At 40.2% G+C, this 22401-nt stretch overlaps 1 pseudogene; it reads left to right on the top strand.

Annotated features, from left to right (window-relative positions):
* The first annotated feature begins 2825 nt into the window (after positions 1 to 2825).
* On the top strand, positions 2826 to 20446 carry LOC147432852 (histone H3 pseudogene; annotated as a pseudogene).
* Positions 20447 to 22401: the final 1955 nt, after the last annotated feature.

Here is a 22401-nt window from a genome sequence, read left to right as displayed (position 1 = left end):
ACCAATTTTATGTGCTGGCTTAAGATGGTCTAGGAGTGGTTATACACACAAATAGAGTAGCAGAGAGGGGGAAATCATCCAGTTGTTTAATCACTTGAGCGTAATCAAGCATATATATAAAACCTGTAGGAAAAAAATGTGGGCAATCATGCGGAAAATGAAACCAAGGATAATCAAGAATCCATAGCCAAACTTGCTATAGGGAATATGTCAGTTAGGAAGGCGTTAAGCAGCTACTTAGAGATATAGTGTAGTACGTTTGGGAAGGTTGTTCGCATTGTAACAAAAATCAAATTTGTGGAGTGTATGCGGATGGCTTTGTGTTTGTGTGTGTGTGTGTGTGTGTGTGTATGTGTGTGTGTGTGTGTGTGTGTGTGTGTGTGTGTGTGTGTGTGTGTGTGTGTGTGTGTGAGAGAGAGAGAGAGAGAGAGAGAGAGAGAAAATTTTTGTGTGTATGAAACAAGGTAGCGATGTCAGGTGTGCATGAAAACCTTTGCAAAGAGCTCTCGGGTTTTTGCGCAGGAGAGGAGAGAAAAATTGCGATCATTTTATACACTTTGTATCACATGTGCAACTATTTGGTGCTTTAATTTTGGTTTGCCAAAATCTACATACTGCCAACATGATACTTAACCATGTATAGGTCATTTGATGCAGTTATCTTTTGTTTACTGAAAACCATATGTTGCCAATTTCACATGGTACCATATACGATGCATTTCTTTATGTATTATGTGGCATTGTTATTCAAATACACAACTAAGTTTACATTAAATTTTTGTTCTTCCCTTTGATAGGATAGAGAGAGAGAGAGAGAGAGAGAGATGGAGAGAGAGAGAGAGAGAGATGGAGAGAGAGAGAGAGAGAGAGAGAGAGTTGATTGAGTCAATGTCAGTTAACAGAAGCTGCAAAAAATTGAAGATGTATGGATGCACATCGCAGATCAACATGAAGAAGCAATAAAGATTGGAGTTACACATTTTCCACATTTTCCCAAAATGGTCATATATTGTAAATTCCCACTTTATTTCAAGACATTGTAATATTTTAATGTGTTTATTGTGCCTAGGTTGCAGATTCAGTAAGTGGTGGAGCCCTAAAGGCCTTTGGATGCCCGGACATTGCATATTTAAACTAGGTATATAAGACAGTGTGTAAAAGAAATTAGGGTTCTCAAGCTCATTTGTTGAGAGCACTCTTTAGTGAGAGCTCTTGAGATGTGTGTCTATGGAGTCCTTGAGCTTCTCCTTGCTCATGTGACTTGATTAACACTAATCAATGCTTAATTCTCTTTCACTATGCCTCTCTCACGCTTCTTGTGATTGCCTATGATGCTTTGATTAGCTAGATCGTAACTAATTAGTGGTTAATCCCTCTTTTACCTTGTGTGATTGCCCTCTCTTGCTTGTGTGTGCATGTATGTTTGATTGGAGTGTGGTGCTCGATAGATCTATGTGTGTGTGCTTGCGATTAGTGTGTTGCATGATAGCATTAGTGTTGTGTGCGTCTTGCAATCGTTAGTGTGTGTGATAGGGTTGATAAGAGGTGAAGAGAAGTGGATATGGAGATTGCCGATCATTGTGGCTTAGCTCCTCCATAGGCCGAGAAGCTCACCTCAGAGAGTCACCATTCGTGTTGCCATGATTAGCTCACTAATTGTGTGAGTGTTTCCATGCCCTAGCCGTGTAGCTCATCCCTCTGCATTCATAATTTTATTGGTCATTGGAACTATGCAACAATGGAACCCCCGAGAGAGAGAGAGAGAGAGAGAGAGAGAGAGAGAGAGAGAGAGAGAGAGAGAGAGAGAGAGAGAGACGGAAGCCCATTTATAGACATGACACGTAGATGAATATTTGGGCCTGTCATTTGATGATGCATTTGTATACATATTTCGTGAGAGAGAGGGGGAGAGAGAGGGGTAGGGGAATCTGAGAATGGTTAAGTCTAGAGAGAGAGAGAGAGAGAGAGAGAGAGAGACGGAGCATCGGCATGGATACCACGGGTCAAATGCACACGAGAGAGCATCAACATGGAGGAGAAATTGGCAAAGAGTAGGCTAATAGAAATTTTAGTTTCCACTTTTCGGAGCATATCAATGATAAATTGTAGTTTTTCAAAAAATTGGATCCTATAAATATCAAAGTGACTTTTTAAAGTCTTTTATAAGTTTGTGAGTTCTCTCTCTCTCTCTCTCTCTCTCTCTCTCTCTCTCTCTCTCTCTCTCTCTCTCACACACACACACACACACACACACACACACACCTTCCATCAATAGAAACCAACAATCAGGAAACCAGCAATCAGGAAAAAAAAAATCACAAAACCAACAACGTCCCAAAAAACTTGGACAACATCAAACTTCAGCAGTTCTTTGATAGTCTCGGTCTACTCTTACATGCATATAAGTCATGGATAACAAACATCAGGCAGCTACAACAACTAAACAAAGAGGGTGAGTGCTTGAAGGCCGAGAGCAAGGGCCAAGAGAAAGAAAAATTTTATTGGGCTCAACAAGATATGTAGAGGGCAAGAATGCAAGAGTTTTACAAAGAGAAAGAGAAGTCTCTGATTGTAGAAGCAAAGAGAACTTACAAGATGCTCCAAGAGCGATGATACCCACACGACAAGATTGCTGAGATCTCGAGCACATAAGTCAATACAAAGTACAAGAGACTTCAAGACCAGAGGCATAACACAGATTCACAACTACTCATGGATGCGAAGGTGCTTGATCTCATAGAGAAGGTTTGTAATAGCATGATTTAAGAAATCTATGAGAAGACTTGCAACGCGAGGAGGATGGAAAAAGAAAGACGGTGGGCAAGATGGAAGAGGCAAGCCGCCTTGCAAAGGAGAGAGAAGAAGCAAAATAGAGAGCGGAGGAGGAAAGGCCAAGAAGGCCACGCAAAAGAGCCCCAAGAAGCCACCCCAAAAGAGTCCAAAGAAGCTCAAACAATCCCCAGTTGAAGCAGCGGTGTCGTGATGCTTTGCGTTTAAAGGGAGAAAAACACCAAAAAAATGATTTCTTTTAGTTTTCTTTGGCAAAATAATGTCAATTTTTGTGTTGTGTTTTGAAGTAGCAGTGACTGTAGGATTGTCCTCAGCGAAGCCATGGCCTATGTCTCCTCTTGTTCGATTCAGAAGACACACAAAGCCTTGACGGATGTTATTCTAAAAGTGATGCTCTTACGGAAACATTAAAAGTTTTCGAAGGGCATTCTCTTCAGATGGGAAAGGAGGGTCCTTCTTTGATGGAAATACCTCAATTTATGTCCGAGAGGTTAAACAGGCATCGAATGAAGCACTTGAGCTTGCAACAAGGGGCCCCAGTGTGAATGGCCGCATGTTGCTAATAATAGAGAAAGGCTAAGCTATTTTAATCAAGTTAAATAAGGCGAGTCCTTTTGTTTTTAGAAATGTAGCGTCGATTGCAAACAAAGGGGAGCCTCCGTCAGAAAAAAGCGAGTAGCAACGTCGAGACGTAGCAAGGGGAGAAGATACGAGCTGCAATGAGTGCCATCTCAAGAGGAGCCATCCACGAGCCAGAAGGAGGAGAATCACATGCCCTTTGTGTCATAAGAAAGCTGCATACAAAGCCACCAACATTGTGAAGCTGACGATGGTTGAAGGATAAGCTGAGGAGCATAAGGAAGAGCCACCAACAAGCCTAGTTGAGAGAAGCGGCCGATGAGCGAAGGAATTTGATGAGAGCCATCTACAAGCAAAGGAGAGGGAGGTCGAGAGGTCCAACTCAAGGGCTTGCATGAGGCACTTAAGACGAGGATGACTTGTTACATATTGAGGAGGCCGCCATATCAAAAGGAGAGCAGTGCTACAAGGTGCCAAAAGCAACCAAAGTGGAAGCTAGCTGTGAGTTGAAGTTTGTGAGAGGGTGTTACGTGTTTGGGCAATGCTATCATGAGGTGGAGATGACGAGAAGTTGAAGGGCCAAAGATAGCGTAACAGGAGGACTCGCTACATAGGAAAGCAGTAAGCCGACAGCTGTAGGTCACGTTGGTGGGCGATGCTACAAGGATTAGAAGGGTGGCAGTGGTTGTCAAAATAATACAAGAAGAGCAAGAGGCCAATAAAGGGTGGTACAATGATCCAAAGAAAGGGATCTCTCTCGCTCTTTCTCTCTCTCTCATCGGGATTCGATAGGCAGAGCTTAATTGAAGTTTTTTTTCCTTCTATATTTAAAAGTTCTTAAGGGCCTGGTAACATGAATAGAGTTCGGTGAGCTGTTAAAAGCAGAAGGCTAAGTTGGTGCTTATAAAAGCCGTCAAGAATTAAGGGAAGGGCATTGAGGCCATCCAGATTTGGCATTCGCACTTCCGCTCATTGTCTTGGCGCGTTCAAGAGCACTTGTTGCCTATTGCAATCAAGTTTTTTTTTAATTAAGATTTTAGTTCATTTAAGTAATTCAGTTCAAGATGTACAAGATGTTCTTTTGTGCTATATTCTCTTGTGATGTGCATCTTTCTCTCACCGTTTCTCACAATGAGAAGCTTGATGCTGACCCGGCTCAACTAGTGAACGTAAAATTCCCCCAAAATTTTGGTGAACCCGACACGAAACAAGCCAATGTATGTGGGAAATTTTGGCAAAGAGGATGATGATGTCATCGCAAATAGACTCATGATGCAACTATTTGATGATTTCTTGCAGCAACAGCAGTAGCATCAGGTTACTTATGAGCAATTTGGTTCAAACTAAGAAGATTTATTGCAAGGATTTTCTTGATTGGATGAAGCAAGCAAAAGTGGAAAAAGCATTGGATAAGGTTTATGCTAAAAGAGGTACATTCAACAGTTATGATAGTGATGGATGTCTTGCATGCTTATGGGTATTCCAACTAAGCATATGATCAAGGACTTTGATCGGTTAGTAGCTCCAAAACTATGTGATCAAATACAAAAGCTTTTTGGTATGCATGCAGATAACTCGGTAAAATTTGAAGAAGCAGTTGTACAAGTGGGTGATCGACATATAGCCTTAGAAATAGGGAAGATGACTCAACAGAAGCAGGTTACTTTCAGTAAAGGTGATGGAGATCAAGTACAGAGAATCAGCTATGATGAATTTTGGGAGAAGATTCATGCAAGAAGTAAAGCTAAAGTAGATGGAGCTTTGCAAGTATCAAATTTAGCACTAGAGGATCATGCTTCAGGTAACCTAACATGGTAAATAATGAATTCCATCTTAAAACCACTGGTGAAAGTTTTTCAAAGCCTACTCGCTTGGAAGCTACTTTCATCATTAATACTTGCACGGATTTAGATGAAGATAGAGATAATGCTGACGTGCCTACCTATGTAAATATTTGTAAAGAAATCCGAGCTAATTAAGCTTGAAGCTATTGTAGACGAGTATTTGCTTGAAAATGACAAGTTATTGCAGATTGCAGATGATCAAGGAATTACAAGATGGTTTATGTAAAACTTGGGATTCCATATTCTACAAATCCAATTATGCCATTAGATAAGAATGACAATATACAATGTCTATAGATACATGAGGATTTAGATGTCTTGGATGTGCTAGAACAAATATCTATTGAAGCTACAGACATGGTTTGACTGATATAGGAATTGCAAAGATGGTTTATGTAAATCTTGGGATTTATATTCTACAAATCCAATTATGCCATTGGATAAGAATGACGATATACAGTGTCTATAGATACATGAGGATTCAGATGGCTTGGATGTGCTAGAACAGATATTTGAAGCTACAAACATGGTTTGGCTATGCGAGAGGAGATATCTGATGAAGTTGAAGTTTTGCATGGCTTATTTGTACCAAATGAAGCTCCACAGGTGGAGGTGTATAAATGGAGCTGTCTAGATCTGTTGCTAGATGAGCTGGGTGAATCTATAGATGGACGCATACAAGTGTATAAATACAATCATATACAGGTGCATATGGATGACGGGCTAGATTCACACTTGATGCATACATATTCTGTGATCTTGACTTTCAATCGATGGTAAGTGAACTTGAAGCACCCAAGTATACAAATTACTCAGTGATTAGTCTTAGTTCAGAGGGGGTGCAGGAAGGTGTTGTGCAATCATACAATGCTCTTGTTAACCCAATCTATTATGATGATGCTCTTACTAGGAAGATTAACGACATCTTTGAGATGCATGCGAGATCTTGTACTGGTGCAGTTGAACAATATTTGATGGTGAGAGTAAAAGGGATGTAGAGTGTTTTACCAAAACGATGATCTCTATGCATGCTAATACTTTTTACATCAAGGTACATGGAGTTTACAAGTTTACAGATAATTGAGTAGATTACTTAATGGAGAGAGATAATTTTCACACACAAGAGATTATAGAGGAGAGAGAGAGAGAGAGAGAGAGTACAGACGATATACGTGGTTCACCCAATGTGGGCTACATCCACGGGAAAGCAGCCACTCAATGGCTTTAGTACTTCAAACAAGAAGTAGGTTACAAAGGGATTATACCCATAATAGAGCTCCCGCCTTGCTTCACTCTCACCACCTCACACCCACCTTGTTGCATCAACTTCAAACTGTGAAATGTGTGTAGAAATGGCCTCCTTTTATCGGCCAAAAGGGCTATCCTCTCTCATGAGAGGCAGCCATGTGTAGCCGCCCTTGTGTAGATAAGTTCAAATCGGACCCTCCAATCTGCCCATGTGTGGCTACCCTTGAGAAGACAATTCCGCTTTTGAATTCGGCCACCGGCCATTTAATTTGGCCACCGGACACCGGATTTTGACCACCGACCATCAGCCATTGACTACCGGCAACCGGCCAACCAACCGCTTATTTTTCGACCACTTTTCGACCGCCAGTCCGACCATAATCTTCCGAGAAAAGATCGGGTGTGAAAATTTTGGTTTTCGGCGAGTGATTTTTATTTCGAGTGAGTGATTTTTCTTCACACACCATGGCTTCTCCTCATAACGGGGGCCTTACAAATGTGTGTGTTTAATATAGGAAATTACAAGGGGTAAATCAGGCTTCATACTTAACATGGATGATGCTTTAAGAGAGTTTTTTGTTCCATATGGGAAGGACGTTCGAGGCTTTGCATTTCATAGGTAACTCAAAGCAACAAAAAGAAGCAGATGATAGTGAACTCGTGAAAATACTTGATGAAGCTCTAGAGGATTTCAAGCTTACAAGAGATGACATACCTACAGCTTTTCAGGTACTAACCAATAATTTGTATGCCATAAACAGAGATGGTTTCTTGTTGCATACCAATACCTCCCATGCCAGAGGGGGTGATGTCAATTCAGTACCAATTATACCAGACATTGAGGTGACTACATATTTGCTTCAGTTTGATGATCTTCTACCGATCAGTGATACATGTGGTACGTTGTATAGAATGTTACAAAGATATGATGAGCATGTTTGTAAATTATCTTATCATGCCATTTGATCCTGGAGGACAGGGTTATGTACCCTGCCCATCACAGCTGATCTACATATCATATGATCCCAGTGGAGTTCAAGATGCTTATAGAAGATGGCAATCGGTTTACAGGTTTTACAATGATGCAACAAGTTTATGGGATTTTGGATGGTTACACTTCACTGACAATAAGTTTTTGAGTTTTCCTTTTGATCTTGGAGGATATAATACAAGTTGGCACAAACCGGAGGCTGTTCAGGTTCAGAGGGGGTGGATGTCGTGATGCTTTGCATCCTTTGGGAGAAAGACACACAAAAAAGGATTTCTTTTAGTTTTTTTTGGCAAAATAATGTCAGTTTTTGTGCGGTGTTTTGAAGTACCAGTGATTGCGGGATTGTGCTCAACAAAGCCATGGCCGATATGTATGTCTCTTGCCGTGCGATTCAGAAGGCACACAAAGCTTTGATGGATGTTATGCTAAAAGTGATTCTCTTACGGAAAACATTAAAATTTTTTGAAGGGCATTCTCTTCGGATGGGAAAGGAGGGTCTTTCTTTGATGCAAATCATCTCAGTTTATGTCGGAGAGGTTAAACATGCATTCGAAGGAAGCACTTGAGCTTGTGACAAGAGGGCCCAATGTGAATGGCTGCATGTTGTTAATCAAGTTAAATAAGGCGAGCCCTTTTTTTTCTAAAAGCGTAGCGTTGACTGCAAACAAAGGGGAGCTTCCGTTAAAAAAAAGCAATGAGTAGCGTCGATTGCAAAAAAAGAGGAGCCGTTGTCAGAGGAAAAAGCAAGGGGGTAAAGGAGCTGTCGTTGAGCAACATGGGGGGAGTTGTTGAGGAGAAGATACGAGCTGCAATGAGCGGCATCTGAAGAGGATCCATCCACGAGCCAGAAGGAGGGCAATCGCATGGCCTTTGTGTCATAAGAAATCTATATACATAGCCAAATATTGTGAAGCCAACGATGGTTGAAGGATAAGCGGAGGAGCAGGAGGAAGAGCCGCCAACGAGCGACCAAGGAGAGGAGGAAGTTGACGAGAGCCGTCTGTAGCGAAGGTGAGGGAGGTCGAGAGGTGCAGCTCAAGGGATTGCATGAGGCACTTACGAGGAGGACAACTTGTTGCAGATTGAGGAGCCACCATATCAAAAGGAGAGCAGTGCTACAGGGTGCCAAAAGCAACCAAAGTGGAAGCTAGCTATGAGTTGAAGTTTGTGAGAGGGTGTTACGTGTTTGGGTGATGCTTTCATGAGGTGGAGGTGATGAGCATTTGAAGGGCCAAAGGCAGCATAACAAGAGGACTCGCTACATACGAAAGCAGGACGCCAAGAGCTGTTTTATATGTTGGTGGGTGGTGCTCCAAGGATTAGAAGGGTGGCCGGCAACAGAAAAAAGGAAGGCTTCATGTCAAAATAATACAGGGAGAGCAAGAAGCCGATAAAGGGTGAACGTCGCCTTCCAAGTCTTCTTAATAATGTTCAGTTAAACCAATGGTCCCCTAACTTACCTAGACGTGCACTAATTTGCCATACATTTGCGGCTTTCGAGCTCATTTTAACTAATTTTTGATCGATTATGTGTTTGTATTTTAGTTAATATGCTAAATTTTCATAGTCCAAAATGTATAACCTCCTAGTTTCGTAGTCTAGCTATCCAATCTCAACCTAAGCTCTCACTTATAGATCTTACTTTTTCTTATCTAAACCAATAAACCAATTAACGACATATCTCCATTCAAAACTTTTTTGATATGATTTTTCATCAAAATACTAAGCAAACACGCTTGCACAAGTTCAACTTTATCTATCTATTTGACTTTACCAACTTAAACTCACTAGATATTATAATTTCACAACAAGTTTTTCTAGAGTTCTCTGTTTAGTTCAATGCTTCAGTCACTTAATGGACTTTATTCATTTCTTTTCCTCTTAAAACGCCAAATAGATCACAATGAACTGTGTCAATTCCCATTAAAATTTTGCAATGTATAAATGTCGAGATTTTTTTTCCCAGATTGCTTTTGAATATGCCATGCATTTCATTTTCAGACAAGCTCTTTGCAAATTAACTTTCATTAAACAACTACTTTTCTATTTTGTTTATGAATACGATGCACGCTAATGACTCTATTTCAAAGTTTTTCTTTTCTTTTACTTTTTTAGCTTTTATATTTTAACCTGATAATTTTTTGCATGATTTCCTACCATTTTGTAATATTAAAATAATCAAAAGAACAAATATTATCATTTTGATTTATAGCAATATTACTGACCAATGACACTTTTAAAACAATTTTCCACGCTGACTCGTGTGATCGCAGTTTTGTGATGCCGCCTCGTTCTATTCTCTCTCACTTCAATGGCGTTCAGAAGTAGTCTCTCTCCATCTCTCAATATGATGCTTTCTCTCTCTCTTTCTCTGTCTTTCTTTTTCTAATTCCTGCGCTCCCACACACTAACACACTAACATAAACACTCTCTTTCTCTGTCTAACTATAGCGCTACACAGTCACACACTTACATAGACAAGCAGTCAACATTTCTTCCTTCTCTCTCTCCTATTCTCTCTCTAGCTCTGGCAACATATTCTGTTTCTCTCTCTTCGTTTTTGCTTACTAACACATCTTCTCTCCCCTTGCGACCTACTAACTGCACATATACACAAGCAGCGCTCTCTCTCTCTCTCTCTCTCTCTCTCTCTCTCTCTCTTTCTTTAACTTACAAACACACAGGCTACCTATTCCTCCCGCTCAGATGCTCTCCCTCTACACATAAACTGTTTGTGGCTTCCCTATCTCTCTCTAAGTAATTAACTGTGCCCACTTCTTTCATTCGGCTATCTAATCACGTTTTCTCTCTCTAAAATTCTTCACAGGACCTACATACACACTCAGCGCTATTGAGAATTCCCCTTCTCTCACTAGCATTAACAGAACTTCTTCTCTCTCTCTAACTAGCACACACACACATCGCTATTGCTCATGACTCTCCCTGCTCTCGACTCCTTGCGGCATCTCTCCTCTCCAACTGCTCATGCTCGAATCCCTGCACTCAATTGCTTGCGGCCTCTCACTATGGCAACCCTCTTTCTTTTGCGCCTCTCTGACTACCCTCGCCTGCAGCATTGCCTTCTACAGCATCCGGCTTCCTCTTGGGCTCGCTTTCAGCATTGCCTTCGTCTCCCCAAGGAGTACACACACAGAGGGTTCCCCACTTGGGCTCCCTCCTCCTCCTCACTCGCGCGCCCTTGGCGGCTCTTGCCTGCCCTCTTCTCACAACTCCTGCTCACGCCACTAACGACGGCCTCTCTCTCTCTCTCTCTCTCTCTCTCTCTCTCTCTCTCTCTATACTCTGCACACCCAGTGCAGCCCTTCTTGGCCCCTCATGGGCTCGCCTCTCACAGCGTCCTCTCCAAGCTTAGCTCTCTGCAACCAACGAACCCCCTCGCGGCCCACACAAGGCGACGCCCTTCCCAACTGCCTCTTCTCACGCACCCCCCTAGCGGATCTCCTCTCGCGGCCCCTGGCAGTTTCCTGCATGCCGGTTCAAAATTCCCCACGAGCATCATGGAAAATTATTTTATTTTTGCAATGGTCTTTTAAGACCTCATTCCCGCTTGGAAAAAGGGTTAAAATCCCGAGACCTCAAAATGCAAGAGTCAATTGCACTTAAGTCCTCTCTCTCTCTCTCTCTCTCTCTCTCTCTCTCTCTCTCTATACGACGTTAAAATCCTCTTCTTCTCGTGTGTGTGTGTGTGTGTGTTTGTTAATAAAAAGAGGAAAACGGTATAACTTTTCTATCACCCAAGTGTGGTAGATTGGTTATGCCATTTCCCTCTTGAATAACAGGTCTTGAGTTCAACTCTCGTCGGATAGATCTTTGAGGTCTCTTGGGATAGTTTCCTACGACTTTAAAATCCTCTTCTTCCTGCCACGAATCCAACATGGCATCAAAGAAGATTAAAAAAAATGTTTTTGAATTGTTTTTCATAAAGTCCCTCCACGCACTCATGGAACTCACGTACGTGTTTAACGTTGCAAGGACAATCCTTAATGACTTTAAAGATCTACTCCGACTAATCTTGAACTCAAAACTTGTCGAACTCCCCTTTATGCTCCAGATAAAAAATCTCTCCCTCTGCCTTACTCAAACCCTATAGATGAGGGATTTTAACGTTGTGCAGACAATCATAAAGGACCTCTAAGATCTATGCCAGTGAGAGATATTCCTTTCTTTGTCCTTGATACTATAGATAGCATACCTCTCTCTCTATATATCCCACTTGGACTCGATAGAGGATGATAACCCTCTTTCACTCTCTCTCTCTTCTTATCCGCCAAATCAGTCACAAAAATGACATGATGCCTAATCTAGTACTATGGCCACAATTTAGAAAAATGTTCACTACGAACGTGTTTTCAAATGGTACTGACATATATTATCAAAGCAAAATTAAACTGATAAAAATAGATTATACACAATAATAATGCAGCTAGCTAGACATGCATATGCTCTAGAATGCCCATATTGTAGATCCCGATTTATCCCAAGTTTGATACAAAATGTGAAAATATCTTGGGGTCTACATTCCTCCCCTACTGAAATGTGAAGTCGTCCTCGACGAACAAAAATGTCTTTTACACTTGAATGAACTTCTGTAACTGTTGCAACTCTCCAGCTTTACAGCTACACTTTAAGAAATAACTGGTTCCCCTCCTTAATAGCGAATGTCCTCGTGAGCATAAAGCCTGAAATACATTACACTAACACCAGTAGTCTATTTATTCTTACTTATGGTAAAACAAGAACGAGATTTGTTTCAACAATAAAACCGTTAATCAGTCAGTCAGTGATAACTCGGTGACAAATTAATAAACACTAGACATAGTTATATAAACATGTTAACCCCAGGAAACATATATACCCTCACTAACTAGCATTTATAAAGATTTAAAAATCACATACCTAATCCTCACCAATAGCAACTAAAATTAATAATAAGGTGACTAGTTAATGGAATAACTATAAACCGCCCTAGGCAAGAAAAATAAATTTATTACTGTTTAATAACAAGAACAACCCCCCTCCATGATGCTAGAGCTCTATAGAGGTAAACCAATTAACCCCTATATTATAGAAAATATCTTAGCATTTATATATAAGTGGAAGTCGTCGCCTTTAATTTATATTCCCTTCTTTTGAATTCCCAAATTTTTAAAGAATTTTGATTTTTAATTGTTAATTTTTTTCATACATTCTGCTTTGTATTTATATATATTTTTATTTTTACAAGTCACGTCGGACTTGATTTTTTTTTTTCATGCATTCCACTCTCACTGCTGCGCCGAGCACGAATTATTAGCACTTACACTTCCACCCTATACAAAGCATGGCTACGGCTCGTGGCTCTGTCACTAGAGACAAAGTGGACCCACCCGCCTACCAAACTTGTACGGCGATGGTCACACAACATATAACATAAAAGTTGTGTTTTATTCTCCCCTTGGCTCGTCACTAGTGTAAATTAACTAGCATATCACCCATTAACTAGAGTTTAAAGGTCTATACTTCCAACCATAGAGACCTACATCACTTCTAAGGGATCGTTAGATCACCATAAAGAGCATAAATATATTGCCCAGAACTAGTTTAGCTAAAGTGACCCTATTAATTAATCACCTTAACTACTTCTCTCAGCCACTATAGCTTGGTCACCAATCGGTGATTGCTAAGTTTAGATAAAGGGAAGTTAAAAAGAATATATAAACCCCCTAAGCTAACAAATTTAATATGACTATGAATAGTGTGGTGTTAACCTGTCACTGACACATCTATTACAACATACATACAAATGATAAAAACTAAAAAAGAAGAAGAAAATTTTGATTATTATAGTTTAGAAGTAAACCACCTATTTAATTTGCTTGAAAATGCTCCACTTTAGAAACTACATCCCCAGATATAGCTTTGACAATCAGCTCCAATTTGTAACAGGTATCTTCTCCATACAAAATGCTCGGTTCTGCAAAAAATTAGACTACACTCCCCCTAAAGGAATGTATTTATCGGCCTACACCTAATTTTTATGGGTTTTTTTTGTTTTATTTGTTTGGTTTTTCTTTTGTAATTGTTTTTTTAAAAAACAAAAATTTGAAAATAAATAAAGAAGCATTCAGAGTTCCAAGAATAGTGCAACGGATTACATGCATCTATACGTGGTTCAGTCACCTACATTCTAAGGAGCTACAATGTCGTACACATAGACCGTATCCTAGGTCACAGACGCCTATATGTGCTACAGACACCTACTTCCATTACAAAGCTATAGTTTCCTACGCATAGACCACACCCTCTCTAATTTCACATTCTTCACATCATGTATATGTTTTTTTAATTTTGTTTTGATTTTATATTTGCTTTCAAACATTTATTCAAATGCAATTTATAAACCCTTGCATTGAAATTGACACCACGAACAATGATAAACTAACATCTTGAAACTTCCCCTCAAATATCACATCTCAAAATATATCTCTAGCTCTCACATCTCTCCTTACTATTTTCTCCACTAACATCACCCAAACATCTCACTTCTCTAGCTTTCCACTCTACTTCTCAATCATCTCTCAACTTCTTAATATCTCTAACTCTCAAACATCTCTGGGCTTACTAAATTTTCTACAAACATCTCTCACTTCTCTAACAAGTAACATCTTCTCAACTTTGCTAACATCCTTTAACTCGTACCCTTTAGCTTCCACACTTTAAACTCACTCTCTGCATGCACTTCTCTAATCCTTAAACACACATTTTCCTTGCACTAACATATGCATTTCAATTTTAAAACACAGATTCCACCAAACATGGCATCTACAGCTAAATCTAAAGTACCTATTTCAATTGTCATAGAATTATTCATTGAATTTTTCTCATTGGTCAACTCTCATGGAAAATTTTGCTAAAATTCTATTGGTCAAACACCAAAGTTTTTCCAAATATGTTTGAATTTGGATTTCACTGAAACTCATCATTCTTCCTACAAATGAATGAAAATAACTTGCATATGAGCAAGAATAAACAAGGAACCCTCTCCTCAACAAAACTTATCTCACACCACTCAAGTCACACTTACTCACTCCTACTCTTTACTCACTTTTCACTTTCCCTCAAACTCACAATCTTTCTTAACTTATCTGCTCACATGATAATTAACTTAACCACTTAGTCAATTTCCATGATTCTAATTCATCTTGCACACACATAAAATCACTAAACATCAAAATAGGAACAACAAAGACTGCTCAGTGTAGCCCAAATATCTACTCATAAATGACAGTACATTAGAACTCACACTCGCTTTCCATATGACATGAAATGAAATCTCCGTAATATATTATGAATATCTCAATTAAAATGAGCAAGCTATTTCATATTACAAACAAGAATAAAATATTTTGTTTTATTTTTCAATTTTCTAAACCAAACAGTCACTACTCACTCTCTCCTATAATTCCCTCATCATTGAGCTCAGGTAATTTGGTTTACTAATATCAATTTTTCACCAAACTTTGCAATATGGCCTATTACACCATAATATTTATACCCAAATTGTCTCTTTTCATATATTTTGCTATCCTTGTTTTCTATACAGCCTTTTCTAGGTTCTATTGGAAACTTTGTTTGTACATTTTGTCTCCTAGGCATGCTACTATTTTTCCCTCTCTTTGCTTCATCTCCCTCTTGCATATATGCAATATATTCTCTAGTCTCATTCCCTAAAATGACCGCATTTAATTGAAATTCATATCTATGTCTTTTACATTCCTCACCATTCCCACTAACATGTGAAGTATGATTTTCTCTCAATCTCTCAAGTTCATTCAAAATTAAAGTTTTTTCTATATTTAACTCGTCAAAATCATGTCTAGTCTCTCAAGTAGAAGAACCTAATTCAATTTCAATCTCAAAGTAGTGCTCATGTGCAAAGTAATTCATAGACATGTTCTCCTCACAAGAAACAATACTTCCTATACTATCTTTCACCAATATAGAAGTACATATCTCTTCCTCATATCACACACACCATTTAATTCATAAGGTAATAGACTTTCAAAACAAATTTGCTCACACATGTAAATGCTCTTAATTTATCAAGGTATGCTTCTAACAAGACTTGTCTTTTGTCAATTTCTATCAAGGTAGCTATATTATTATCTACTAGATCTCTTTCCTCCCTTTATACATCTCTTCGTAAACATGGGTTGTCAATAGAAATTACATCTATTGATTTGTTAATATTGTCAATACAACAGTCATTATTGACTACAGGAGTAATAGGCTTCTCACTCTCATGTGGCCTCTCATCATTGGAAAGGACTTGACATCCAAATATAAGCTGCCTATTCTAATCAAGCTCCTCTCCCATTGTATTTATGCACCCACTCATGGTTTTCACTTCCTCAACATGCAATTTAGACTCCTTATCTAAAATTTCACAAGTTTTTCATATTTCTTTGTTAAAACGTATTATATCTTGTTGAAATAATTCATATTCTAACATGGAAGACTCTTTATCTTGTTTAGCCTTCATCACAGCTTGTTCATTCTCTACCTTTAAGCTAATCAATTTTTGTCGCATTTGAGCAAAAGCCTCATCAGCTAGTTTTTGTTGTTTAAGTAGTTCTACTTGAATATCCTTTTCTTCTTCAAGTGCATTAGGATCTCCTACGCATCCCTCTAACACACTTAGGTCTACTTCCACCAACTTCATCTCCCTCTCTTTCTGTTTATGCTAACTCTAACAAGTGATTGAATCTCTCAGCTTCTATAAACTAATCAACGGCTCTCGACTAACATATTCTATTAGTAACCTCAAGGTAATCAAGACCAAGGTATAAGAATGGAAAGTCTATGCACTGGGATAACCGGCCCTAAGTCTATTTAAGACTTTCCTTTCCCAACATTACTACACAAACATATTTGTCTCTTCCTTATTGGCCAACAAACCCTAGGTACTAGCATGCAAAATATATGCATCGGGTTGCCCCATAGCTTTAACAGCTAGCTCGTTCCCGACAGATGAACCAAATGAATGTCGCCTTCCAAGTCTTCTTAATAACGTTCAGTTAAACCAACGGTCCCCTAACTTACCTAGACGTGCACTAATTTTGCCATATATTTGCGGCTTTTGAGCTCATTTTAACTAATTTTTGATCGATTATGCGTTCGTATTTTAGTGAATCTGCTAAATTTTCGTAGTCCAAAATGTATGCCCTCCTAGTTTCGTAGTCCAACTATCCAATCTCAACCTAAGCTCTAACTTATACATCTTACTTTTTCTTATCTAAACCAATTAACCACAGATCTCCATTCAATTTTTTTCCGATATGATTTTTCATCAAAATACTAAGGAAACACGCTTGCACAAGTTCAAATTTATCTATCTGTTTAACTTTACCAACTTCCAAACTCACTAGACATTATAATTTCACAATAAGTTTTTCTAGAGTTCTCTGTTTATTTCAATGCTTCAGTCACTTAATGGACTTTATTCATTTCTTTTCCTCTTAAAACGCCAAATAGATCACAATGAACTGTGTCAATTCCCATTAAGATTTTGCAATGTATAAATGTCGAGATTTTTATTTCCCAGATTGCTTTTAAATATGCCATGCATTTCATTTTCAGACAAGCTCTTTGTAGATTAACTTTCATTAAACAACTACTTTTCTATTTCGTTTATGAATACGATACACGCTAATGACTCTATTTCAAAGTTTTTCTTTTCTTTTATTTTTTTAGCTTTTATATTTTAACCTGATAATTTTTTGCATGATTTCCTACCATTTTGTAATATTAAGATAATCAAAAGAACAAATATTATCATTTTGATTTATAGCAATATTACTGACCAATGACACATTTTAAAACAATTTTCCACGCTGAGTTGTGTAATCGCAGTTTTGTGATGCCGCCTCATTCTATTCTCTCTCACTTCAATGGCGTTCATAAGTGGTATCTCTCCATCTCTCAATATGATGCTTTCTCTCTCTTTCTCTGTCTTTCTTTTTCTAATTCCTGCTCTCCCACACACTAACACACTAACATAAACACTCTCTTTCTGTGTCTAACTATAGCGCTACACAGTCACACACTTACATAGACAAGCAGTCCACATTTCTTCCTTCTCTCTCTCCTATTCTCTCTCTAGCTCTGGCAACATATTCTGCTCTCTCTCTTCGTTTTTGCTTACTAACACATCTTCTCTCTCCTTGCGACCTACTAACTGCACATATACACAGGCAGCGCGCTCTCTCTCTCTCTCTCTCTCTCTCTCTCTCTCTCTCTCTCTCTCTTTAACTTACAAACACACAGGCTACCTACTCCTCCCGCTCAGATGCTCTCCCTCTACACATAAACTGTTTGTGGCTTCCGTATCTCTCTCTAAGTAATTAACTGTGCCCACTTCTTTCTCTCGGCTCTCTGATCACGTTTTCTCTCTCTAAAATTCTTCACAGGACCTACATACACACTCAGCGCTATTGAGAATGCCCCTTCTCTCACTAGCATTAACAGAACTTCTTCTCTCTCTCTAACTAGCACACACGCACACAGCGCTATTGCTCATGACTCTCCCTGCTCTCGACTCCTTGCGGCATCTCTCCTCTCCAACTGCTCATGCTCGAATCCCAGCGCTCAATTGCTTGCGGCCTCTCAATATGGCAACGCTCTGTCTTTTGCGCCCCTATGACTACCCTCGCCTGCAGCATTGCCTTCTACAGCACCCAGCTTCCTCTTGGGCTCGCTTGCAGCATTGCCTTCGTCTCCCCAAGGAGTACACACACAGAGGGTTCCCCACTTGGGCTCCCTCCTCCTCCTCACTCGCGCGCCCTTGGCGGCTCTTGCCTGCCCTCTTCTCGCAACTCCTGCTCACGCCACTAACAACGGCCTCTCTCTCTCTCTCTCTCTCTCTCTCTCTCTCTCTCTCTCTCTATGCTCTGCACACCCAGTGCAGCCCTTCTTGGCCCCTCATGGGCTGGCGCCCTCTCACAGCGTCCTCTCCAAGCTTAGCTCTCTGCAAACAACGAACCCCCTCGCGGCCCACACAAGGCGACCCCCTTCCCAACTGCCTCCTGGCGGATTCTTCTCACGCACCCCGCTAGCGGATCTCCTCTCGCGGCCCCTGGCAGTTTCCTGCATGCCGGTTCAAAATTGCCTACCAGCATCATGAAAAATTATTTTAGTTTTTCAATGGTCTTTTAAGACCTCATTCCCGCTTTGAAAAAGGGTTAAAATCCCCGAGACCTCAAAATGCAAGAGTCAATTGCACTTAAGTCCTCTCTCTCTCTCTCTCTCTCTCTCCTTTCTTCCTTTCTTCTTGTACAGATTTGCCACGAATCCAACATGGCATCAAAGAAGATTAAAAAAAACGTTTTGAATCGTTTTTCGTAAAGTCCCTCCACACACTCATGGAAACTCACATTTTTAACGTTGTAAGGACAATTCTTAATGACTTTAAAGATCTACTCCGACTAATCTTGAACTCAAAACCTGTCGCACTCCCCTTTATGCTCCAGATAACAAATCTCTCCCTGTGCCTTAGTCAAACCCTATAGATGAGAGATTTTAACGTCGTGCAGACAATCATAAAGGACCTCTAAGATCTATGCCAGTGAGAGATATTCCTTGCTTTGTCCTTGATACTATAGATAGCATACCTCTCTCTCTATATATCCCACTAGTTGGACTCGACAGAGGATGATAACCCTCTTTCACTCTCTCTCTCTCTCTCTCTCTCTTCTTATCCGCCAAATCAGTCACGAAAATGACATGATGCCTAATGTAGTACTATGGCCACAGTTTAGAAAAACGTTCACTACGAACGAGTTTTCAAATGGTACTGACATATATTATCAAAGCAAAATTAAACTGATAAAAATAGATTAAACACAATCATAATCCAGCTAGTTAGACATGCATATGCCTCTAGAATGCCCATGTAGATCCCCATTTATCGCAAGTTTGGTACAAAATGTGAAAATATCTTGGGGTCTACAAAGGGTGGTACAATGACGAAAAGAAAGGGATCTCTCTCTCTCTCTCTCTCTCTCTCTCTCTCTCTCTCTCTCTCTCTCTCTCTCTCTCTTCGGGATTTGATAGGCATAGCTTAATTGAATTTTTTTTTCCTCTTATATTTAAAAGTTCTTAAGGGCCTGGTCACGTGAACATAGTTTGGGAAGTTGTTAAAAGAAGAAGGCTAAGTTGGTGCTTATGAAAGCGGTCAAGAATAGCAAGGGAAGGGCATTGAGGCCATACTACAGGTTTGGCATTTGCAGTTCCGCTCATCGTCTCGACGGGTTCAAGAGCACTTGTTGCCTATTGCAATCAAGTTTCATTAATTCAAATTTTAGTTCATTTAAGTAATTCAGTTCAAGGTGTACAAGGTGTTCTTTTGTGCTATATTCTCTTGTGATGTGCATCTTTCTCTCATCATTTCCCACAGCGAGTAGCCTGGTGCTGACCCGACTCAACTCGTGAACGTAAAATTCTTGCGACAGCAGGTGAAAGTAGTCATGCACCAAGAGGGAAGACAATGAAGAAGAGAAATAATCGTCCACAAACTGCAGAGGAGGCCAGCCAGTGTGATGAGAGGTGCAAGAAGAACCGCAACAATAATGCCCCCTAGGCTCGCATTGCCTAGCCTCCACCACCACCACCACCTCTCAAGGAGAAGCTTCGTTGGAGACCTGGCACATGTGCATTGTGTGAAATCCACAAGTACCAAAATAGTACACAACTTATCATCCCTAAGGCCCCATTTTCTTGGCTTGTGATAGAGATTATGGATGAGTACTTAGACAATGTAACAAGGGTGGAAGAAGTGACATTAGGTGCATTGGAGCAAGCTATGGAGGATATGATTCTATCCCTCTTTCAAGACACCATTTTGGCAATGTCCCATGGTAAGCGTGTGACTATTAATCCCTCAGATATGAGCTTAGCACTTCACTTACGTGGTGATGATTGCTTTCGTAATACCTAGATAGAAAAGCCGTTGTAACTTCTCAACCGACATCCTTGCCAGCTCTATCATGTAGCTGTTTTGAAAATTATCATATCTTTGTTTGGCCATTGTATTGTATTGTTTGAGTTTTAAGCTTGTGTTGGTTATGGATTTGGATGTGGTTACTTAGGTCAATTTCTCTAATTAATCCATTCGCAGGGTCCGTGCGAGTTGGAAAGTAGAAATATGGGCTAACGTGGCCCATCGCAAGCCCAAGAGCTGTATGAACCTTGTCGTTGTGCATATGGAAAAATATCAAGCCATTCTGTGGCCCTGGGTGCCATGGAGAAACTTTTGGTAGTTTGACCTGGCAATTTTTGGCAGTTTGAACGGCTCGATATTCTGCTATGTGCATGACCACTGGATTCATACGGCCGGTGGGACTCGGGATGGGCAAGAATACATCATGTTAGTACGCAAATTTCTTGTGACACACATTGAATCTGCAAGGTGCTTAGATTAAATGTTTCTACGCTTGCAGGATCCATGTTATCTGGCAAGTAGAAAATGCAGCTCATGTGTTGCCCATCGCGAGCCCCATGCGTACTATGAACCCCATCGCCGAGCCGTTCGGTGGCCCCGTGTGCCATATAGCAACTTTTGGCAATTTGAACGAGGCCAAATTGCCAAAAGTCACTCCTTGGCACACGGACCAGGCCTCGGTCAAAGTGCCAAAAGTCACTCCGTGGCACACGGGGCCATGGAACGGCTCGATATTTTTCCATGTGCACGGGGACGGGGTTCATACGGCCTGTGGGGCTTGAGATGGACAAGAAAATATCAGGTTAGTATGCAAATTTCTCGTGACGCACATAAATCAAGACAAAACTTCACTGAAGCTGATAACTTTATTCATTTCAAAGATACATGGAGACGTGCAATGCACGTGGCTAAGGTAGCCTCGTTGAAAGCATCTTGACCTAGGCTTGTTAAAGCATCTTGACCTAGGCTTGTTAAAGTTGGTTTTTCACCAATGCGTGATACCATATCTTTCTTGCTTGTTATTCCTTGCTTGAAGAATACATTTGTGGGCATTCAGGGCTATAGGAAACTTTTTTTCCCAAAAAAAACAAAACATCATTTTCCACTCTCCAAAGTCTTTCTAAACCTATTCTATAGGTAAAAAGTGACTTTTCTCTCTACACACCCTTTTCCAAGCTCTCCATTGCTCCAGCTACCTGTATCACCAAAAGAATCTCCACATTTGAGAATCCCCCAGCTCAATAAATCATCACGCTATCGATCCTCTCACGAAGGCTTATGCAAATCGCGTATAGTCAAGTCTCAGAAATGACTATCTTCCAGACCAAGTCTCAGAAATGGCTGGGACTGCCAAATAAAACCAAGTATGGATCCACAAAGGCGTACAATGGCAGTATCCACAAGTAACATACAATACCAGTAGACAATGCGCTCAAACAGGCACCAAATGATGCATACCCACAACAACTGCAAGTGACACCACTACTAGTATATCATTGTACTCCATCTACCTGTACCTGTGTGAATCACATGTACCTGTACCTGTACCTATCCCTGTAACCTATAATGTGTAGTCTACAACATGTAATCCCGAATCTCGAAGCTTAATGAAGCTCAAAGCAAAAGGTACTCGAAGAAGATCCTCCGTGGGGACGCCAAAAGAATGTGAGCGAGATTGAAACACACACAACGCCTCTATAATGACCCAACACACACTCTTGGGATGATACACACACACACTATGGGGCACCACTTGGCTTACACAACCCACCTGGCCGAGACAGGGAACACACCGATGGAGTGAGAGGAAAGAGACTATCCGTTTACCCACTCCACACAGTGAGACACACATACACACACACCCAAAAAACTCAGCTCAAAAGAGGATAATTTCTAATGTTTAGATACAACTAATCTTGGGCCAACACCAATGGGGCAAACAGCTCACACAA

Source organism: Adiantum capillus-veneris, chromosome 20 (genome assembly GCF_014529385.1).
Source record: "Adiantum capillus-veneris isolate H3 chromosome 20, ASM1452938v2, whole genome shotgun sequence".
NCBI classification, from domain to species: domain Eukaryota; kingdom Viridiplantae; phylum Streptophyta; class Polypodiopsida; order Polypodiales; family Pteridaceae; genus Adiantum; species Adiantum capillus-veneris.
Note: the sequence above shows the minus strand (reverse complement) of the source record. Positions and strands in the feature narration are given on the sequence as shown.